Genomic DNA, 7891 nt, shown 5'->3' on the forward strand with positions numbered 1-7891 from the left:
TGTGTGTGTGTGTCTGCACCAATGCTTTGTGGAGGAGGTAGGTTGCACACCATTCCATTTATTATGAACCTCAACTGGTGGCTCAGTGCATGACAAACAGACACAGACATATGCAAAGTTTGAGCAAGTGCTCTTCTTTATTATGTATGTAAACAAAATTACTAAACCAAATATGAAATGTGCCAAGCATTGCACTTTATACTGCATTTCTCTCTACAGCAAAAGGCCATCAGATGCAAACAGATCAGCTGACGCTCTGCAGAAAAGGACATCAGTTAATTCTCACACACCAGACTTCTTCTTGGATGTTGTTGAGTTAAAACCGGGCTCGGTTCACCGCCTCCGGACCCCAGAGTCCCAACCCTGAGGCTGTGTGTCACATTTGTGAAGGCCCGGTGCCCCAACAACTCTCTGCTCCTGCGGCCCTAACTGCTCCTTCCGGCGTGTGACCCCATTTTTCTCCAGCACACTCTCACCATCATCTCATCCCTCCCACACGGGTCACAAATTACCACGTCCCGTCTCGCTCAGCCGCACAGGAGCATCCCTGGAGCGTGCAGCTAATGTTGAGGGACCACAGGAGAAATGGAGCAAGGACCCAGGGGAGGAGCTGGTGGTGGGCAGAAGTGAGGAAGCAGGGTCGGGAGGTGGGGCGGTGGAGGGCCACCTCAGGGGAGACTGTAGCCATAACACTGATGGATGTTTCTTTTATGTATAACTGCATGTCTGTATTTGTGTCTGTGTCTATTCTGCATGGAGCAGCAGAGATGAGGTCAGTGTTAAAATTTTCCATGTGGATAAGAAGGTCCCGTGGAATTTCTCCCTCAAATATTCTCATCTTATCTTCTTCTGCCCCTCCTCCCGCTCCATCATATTTACAGAAGCCTCCTCTATCAAATTCAGTCTCTTTATACTTTTTGTCATCATCCTCTTTGTCATCTATTTGTGCATCTTCCACTTCCTCCTTCATTCCTCATCCTCACCGTCATTTCTGTTCCATAGCCTACTGGATGTTACTTTATGTTTACGCGTGTCATCTGTGTGTCTAAGCAGCAGAGATGAGGTCAATTTAATTTTTTTCTCCCATGTGGATTAGAATATCCTGTGGAATTACTCCCTTAAATATTCTCATCTCATCGTCCTCTGCGTCTCCTCCCGCTCCATACTCCCTCTCAGACTTTCTCAACATCTTGTCAAAATCAACTTATTTCTAGCTTTTCATCTTCATCATCTTTGTCATTGCCATTTGTGAATCTTCCTCTTCCACCCCCTCACCATCATTGTTGCTCTATGCATTATTTTCACCTGCCCCCCACCAAAAAGTGAAGCATTTTGGGGGGGAAGCACACCTGCCAATGACTGGGTGCAGTATTTTATATGTGTGTGTGTGTGTGTGTGTGTCTATGTTGCACTAAGTAGCATGAGGTCAATGTTAAATTCTTCAGCATGGATTATAATGTCCCCTGGAATTTGTCCCTTAAATATCCTCATTTTATCTTCCTCCTCTTTCTCGCTATTGTTTCTAGTTGGTCCCTATGCTATTTTTCACATGCCCAAAAAAAGGAGGGTGTGTGTGTGCATCACACACACGCAGACATGCACAGTGTGTGCCTGTTTTACACTTAGCAGCATAGATGAGGTCGATTTTAAATAGTTCCATATGGATTATAATGTCCCGTGGAATTGGTCCCATAAATATTCTCCTCTGCTTCTCTTCCCGCTCCAGGCTAAGCTTAGATCTTTAAAGTGGCCACCTTCTTTTTCTTACCATTTTATCAAACTTTGTATTTTTCATTGTCATCATCTTTGTCTTCCATTTGTGCATCTTCCTCTTCCTCCTTCTCACCAACATTTATATTCTTGACACTTTTTCTCACCTGTCCTCCCAAATAAATAATAATTTAAGAAGACTTTTCTCTGGATGTCCTCTTTTTTTATCTGTATATCTGGGTACTTTGCACCCAGCAGCATAGGTGAAGTCAATTTTAAATTCTTCATGATAATCATTATAATATCCCTTCGAATTGGTCCCTTAAATATTCTCTTCTTATCTCCCTCCACTTTATCTTCCGCTCCAGGCTAATCGCATTTGAATCTTTAGAGTAGCCACCTTCTCTTTCTCAACATTTTTTTTTTTAAACTCAATTTTGTTTTCTTTCAACTTTTCTTGTTCTCAAATTGTGCATCTCTCTCTTCCTCATCCTCCTTCTCACCATCATTTCTAAGTCATGGCCCTTCACTGTTTCTCAACTGTCCCCAAATGACATGCAAGCAGACTTTTCTCTAGAAGCCCCAAATAACCACACACATTCATCTGCACATATCAGCGTACGTACAAATACCCCTTCTGTCGAGCAAAGTTCAGAAGAGGACTGCACTCTCCGCTTTAAAGCACACCTGCCGATGACTGGGTGCAGTAAACATTATCTTACAACTGCAACTTAATGCACACACGCCTTGGCCCCACTATCTAACTGAAAATCAGAGCCACTGATACAGGGGCTAAGACCACACGTCGCTTTGTGCCCAATTCAAACTCTATCTGCGAATGGAGACAGTCCAGACTACATGCACCCCGGCCTATCTTATTAGTTTAACGCTGAGCAAACTGTGGCAGCACACCAGACCACCAGCCAGGGGTTCCGCTTTACTTTATCATATTTCTATTTACTCTTGTTTCCTTCTGTTATCTAGCAGGGAGCTATTAAAGATGCATCTTTCTTATTTGCAAATGTACAAGAGCAGTTTGCGTGTGAGAGTGTTTATGTGTGTGTGTGTGTGTGAGTACGTTGACATGTGTGCTGAGGGGCTTTTACTTACACAAGGTCAGTTGGAAGAGCAGGAGAAAGGCAGGGTAAATACCTGGTGAGTGAAATAAGGTCAATCCAGTGGGACTGCCCTTTATCCCCCATGTTTAACCTCATGTATCCATCTGGCATGTTGTCAAATGCATGTCATTTTCATCAGATGCCATATATTTTTTGTTTTTGATGTATTTCCCAAGTGTTTGAAGCATCTTCAGACACACTGGAAAGCGGAAAAAGTATGCTGAACTGGTCTTAAATATCAACAGCAAGAATATTAATGAAGCAATGCAAAGACATGAAAGACATGGTAATTAACAAAAAAAAGAGAGAACTATAGTAAGAATTTGCTTTTGAAATTGGTAAAGAATTTAAAATGGCAGATTTGATACATTAAAAAATTATGTTATGTGATGGAACATGGAAGATGTAAATCCCACCCATAATACTTTCACAGCTTGTTTATTTCATAATAGGAAATGAATTAATTAATTTACACATCAAATTGCTACATTATATCAATAACCACTGAGTGAATGGTTACTGTTTTGTACTATTAGTGGGGCAACTGGTCCCTGTGGGGAGCAGATGCAGGAGATCCTCCTCTACACATAACAATAGCTCCTGGCCTATGCCATCCATCCATCTGTATTTGTCCAGTACTGAAAAGATTCCCTGCAGGAAAACCTACTAGCATTTCTTTGTTGGTTATTGTAATGTAACAATCACAGGAACAGATCAATAGGGAAACAGTCAACTTAATTTTCTCTTCCCAAACCAAAAGGAAGGCTAGGACTGGACTGTGATGGATCAGGGAACAAATGGTCCAGATTCTCCCTGCTGCCTTTTTTTCTGCACACACTAACATCTGAATCACTAACTCAGCTGGTTTCCATGACGGAGAGGCTTGTTTCAGTGGCAGTGGCGATTGTCATAATGACCGGGGGTTCATGCAGTACGCGCTACTGCTGCTGTAGGTCTGTGCTGCTGTCTCTGAGGTGAGTGAATGTGGACCCCCCAGTAGAGGTGAAAGCATATCACACATTCCTGCTCCTGCAATGAGATTACTTATCACTCCAGTGACACTTGATGCCTCGGGGTCATGCATGTATGCACACCCACATGAATCTGCATACACACACATAGACTCACATCTGTATTAACCCATGGAGTAGGATGTCCCTCTCATTAAAGGGAAATTCCAGCCCAAAGCACATTAACTTAATTTAAGTCATTGGATTGCAGATTGTTACTTATTGTTATTGTTATTCAGCAACTAACTAGGCAAAAGTTAATCCAGTTACATCACTTGGAGATATTTTCAGGACACCTACCGTGGTATTCAACAGGAAATAACATTTCACCAAATCTGAAACAGAAACACTGGCAGTTAGATTTCAGTTTCAACCCCTAAAAATAAAAGAGAAATAAAGCGCTCCTTAGGCTCACATATTTGGAGCAACACTAAACAAACATACATGGAGAAATCCAGCACAAAGGAGGGAGAGCATAAGGCTTTCTCCCATTAAGCTCCACTGTAGCTGCAGCTGTTCTCTGTGTGCGTTGCATCTGTTGATTTATCAATAAAGAGCAGAATTATGCCCTAAAATAAACTTTGTGTAAGGCACAGGTCTCTGTTCTTAAACAGTATTAATGTGTTTCAGGGTGGACTCCTCCTTTAATTGAACTGACACACTATACTTGGATTTGCTTGTCTTAAAGATGCAGACTTTCACAACACAGAAGAACTCTACCCAGTACAGAGACATGCCCATTTCAACATTCAGTGTAATGAAACCGCTTGAAACCCTGCAACATGTCATGCCAACAGAGCAGAGTGATCTATGATCTGTGAACAAGGGCTGGTTGCAGCAAGAGAGCGCTCTACGCTTCTGGGCTATTAGAGGCGTCAAAATTCTCCCCTCACTCGATGCCTCCACAAGTTTTACAAGCTAACCAGGCTGAGGAGCAGAAAAGAAGAAATTGAGAAAGACTAGCAGCCCTAAATAACAGTGGTGGGGAGTGTGCTACAAATTGTTACTCAAATAGATGTACTGTTACTTTGCTGATCTTTTACTTAAGTAAAAGTAGCAGTGCTGCTGTAAAAATCTACCAGAGCAAAAGTAAAAAGTATCTCATTTAAAACGTACTTGGGGTAAAGTGACTTAGTTGCTTGGTAACACTTTACAGTAACAGTACAACTATTAACGTTAGTTAATGCTGTAATAAACATTAAGTAACAGGTAATAAACATTAAGTAACAGTTAACTAACCGTTAACTAATGTGTCTAAGAATCATGTACTAATGTTGTTCATGCTAAGGTATTAATTTATATGTTATTTAAGGGTTATTGTAGATATTATTAACATTAGTAAATGCCATAATAATCATTAACTAACAGGTAATTAACCATTACGGCATTAACTACCGTTAACTAACGTTAATTGTTGTACTCTTATTGTAAAGTGTTACAAGTTGCTTTTTCAAACCAGTAACTGTGTTAGTTGTGAGCTTTTCCATGCAGCTATATAGCGATGAGAGTTCAAACTACATTCTTTTAAAGGTGCATTGCATAAAATTCCCAAGGGGTGACTGAAGTGAGGACCGTGTAGACTCAACTGACAAATGTGTAATACGCACATAATATGCTGGTTGAATCTAAATGGCTCTCATCATCAGGCCAACTCACTGATATTGTTCTCCTTTTTTCCACACACTTACTCCACATGTTTGCGCGTTGAATCTAAATGGGCCTCGCTTCCATCGACCATCTGCAATTTTCAGTGAAGCAGCTTCATTTGTTCTCTGCAATGGATATAATTTAAAATGTAGTGAAGTGCAAAAATGTACTTAACTAAAAGTCAAATTACTGACTTAAAAGAATAAATTAAAAAGTACAAGTACACAAAAAGCTACTCAATTACAGCAGTGTGTATAAACGTAATTAGTTTCTTCCAATTCTGCTGAATAATCAGGTCAAATTGGATCTCTGATATTTAATAGAGATGGAAAGGTAGCAGCGAGAAGAATTACTGTTTGAATACACAGTTTCATTGATTTGCTTTAATTAATTGGCACCGACAAGCTCATTTTACCCATCTAAGTGATAGCTTGTGCCAACATAATTTTCAGTCAGTTCTGTGGGAAGCACAAAGTGAGTGTGACTAGTTTAGAGGCTGAGAGAGCCACAGATGACCAGAGGTTGGTGTGCGCTGCCTCCATGGTCGCCTGGCGCAGCCCGAGCCTGGACTCTGCTCAGTGGGGAGGAAATGGGAGGGGGGTCAGGAAGGGGTCTTTATGGCCCATAAAGACCCAGGAGTGGAGACACTCGTGCGCAGTAAAAAACGCTCGACACCTGCCGGCTTGTTGACTTAAAATCTTTATCACCAATATCTAATCGCTCACCTTCTCCCCCCCTGATAAATGGGCTCATGTTGGAATTTTTCCCCTCCAACTAAAATCCACAGACATGCTAAACGCAGGTGTGCATGTGTGTGTGTGTGTGTGTGTGTATGTGTGTGTGTAACCGATACAGAGAATTATGTGAGCGCTGGTGCATTTATTCATTACAAGGTTAATGCTTAAGCAGCTATAAGTGGCTGTGTATGCATGTGTGTGAGTGTGTGTGTGTGTGTGTGTGTGTGTGTGTGTGTGTGTGTACGTGTTGATGTCCTGATTCTGCACGTGTGTGTGTGTGTGTGTGTGTGTGTGTCTATGTTTACCAGTGGATCCTCTATACCTGTGCCTTGTACCAGCCAGGACATAAAGAGAAAAGAGAGAGAATACGGCTGTTATCTAACGAGCTGTGATTAATAGCGAGCACAGCAGACCTGCTGCCACATGCCACAGAGACGAACTGAATCCCCAACACACACACACACACACACACACACACACACACACACACACACACACAAATCATCCAAAGAGCTTTAATATCTGTTTCTGTTTATGCTGTTTATGCTCATTATAGGGAGGATAAATGAAATGATTAGAGTGAGAGTGGTTCACTCTTTCTTTCTCTCCCTCCTTTCTTTCTTACCAGTTCTCCAAAAATATCAATGACATTCCACTCAGTGACTGAAAAAAGCAGCAGTAAAAAAAAAAAAAGTCATGTGATGCTCAAAGCTGAAAGCAGGCTGATCGTTTCTTTAGATCAATAACGACGATAGGCCCTTTTGGTGTTGTGTGTGTGACGCGAGACACTGAGATCTGAAACACTTCAAAGTGCCAGGATTACACTCTTTGCTTCCGTTAATCCTGGGAGTCAGATGACAAGAGCCGCCTGTCCTGTTCTCTCACTACGAAGGCCGGGCCAAAAACTGTTACCGCCGGCAACAAAAGCACAGAGGGTGGAAAGCCAAACCCCTCTCTACCTGAGTCCAAATATTGACTCGGCGCTCTGTCACTGCGCCCAATTTTGCTTGACTGCTATTCATGGAGGAACAGGGGGATTTAAGATGAAAGGACTGTGCGTCGCTGAAACCAGGAGAGGCTCTAACGTTACAAAAAGCACAAACCGAAAAGTGTTGAATCATGCCGCTAAAGCTGCATCTCATTTTTCACTCGCTCATGAACAGTTTATGTCTCATTCGTATTGATTATTATGAACAAACATCACACAGAGCCTCTTTATCCAGGTGCACCTCCATGCACAGGTACAGATACTCAGGAGGTCCGGTTTGAGGAGTGACGGTAATTGTGATGTGTTATGTCAGAGCAGCCGACAAGGTACCATGGGAGTATGGCAGCACAATGTGGTTCAAGGACTCCAGAATAACCCGGAGCTCTAGCATCTGTGTGTGTGTGTATGTGTGTGTCATGGGTCTGTGCATGTAAACAGCAGCACTGTCACTAGGACTAAAGTCTCACCACGCCCAGAGGTACATGTTACGACGGTGCAAACAAAATGCGAACAGACTCACACAGACATACACTCACACATGGACAGAAATACACACACACACACACATACAAATACACAAGCACAGTGACCTGAACTGTCTCCAAAGGTAAACAGCAATGTCCTGGGCTGGTCGAGAACACAATTCCCCCCCTTTGCTACGTCTCTGGAAGCTGATGATCA

The sequence above is a fragment of the Myripristis murdjan genome, chromosome 6 (assembly GCF_902150065.1).
Source record: "Myripristis murdjan chromosome 6, fMyrMur1.1, whole genome shotgun sequence".
Classification (NCBI taxonomy): Eukaryota; Metazoa; Chordata; class Actinopteri; order Holocentriformes; family Holocentridae; genus Myripristis; species Myripristis murdjan.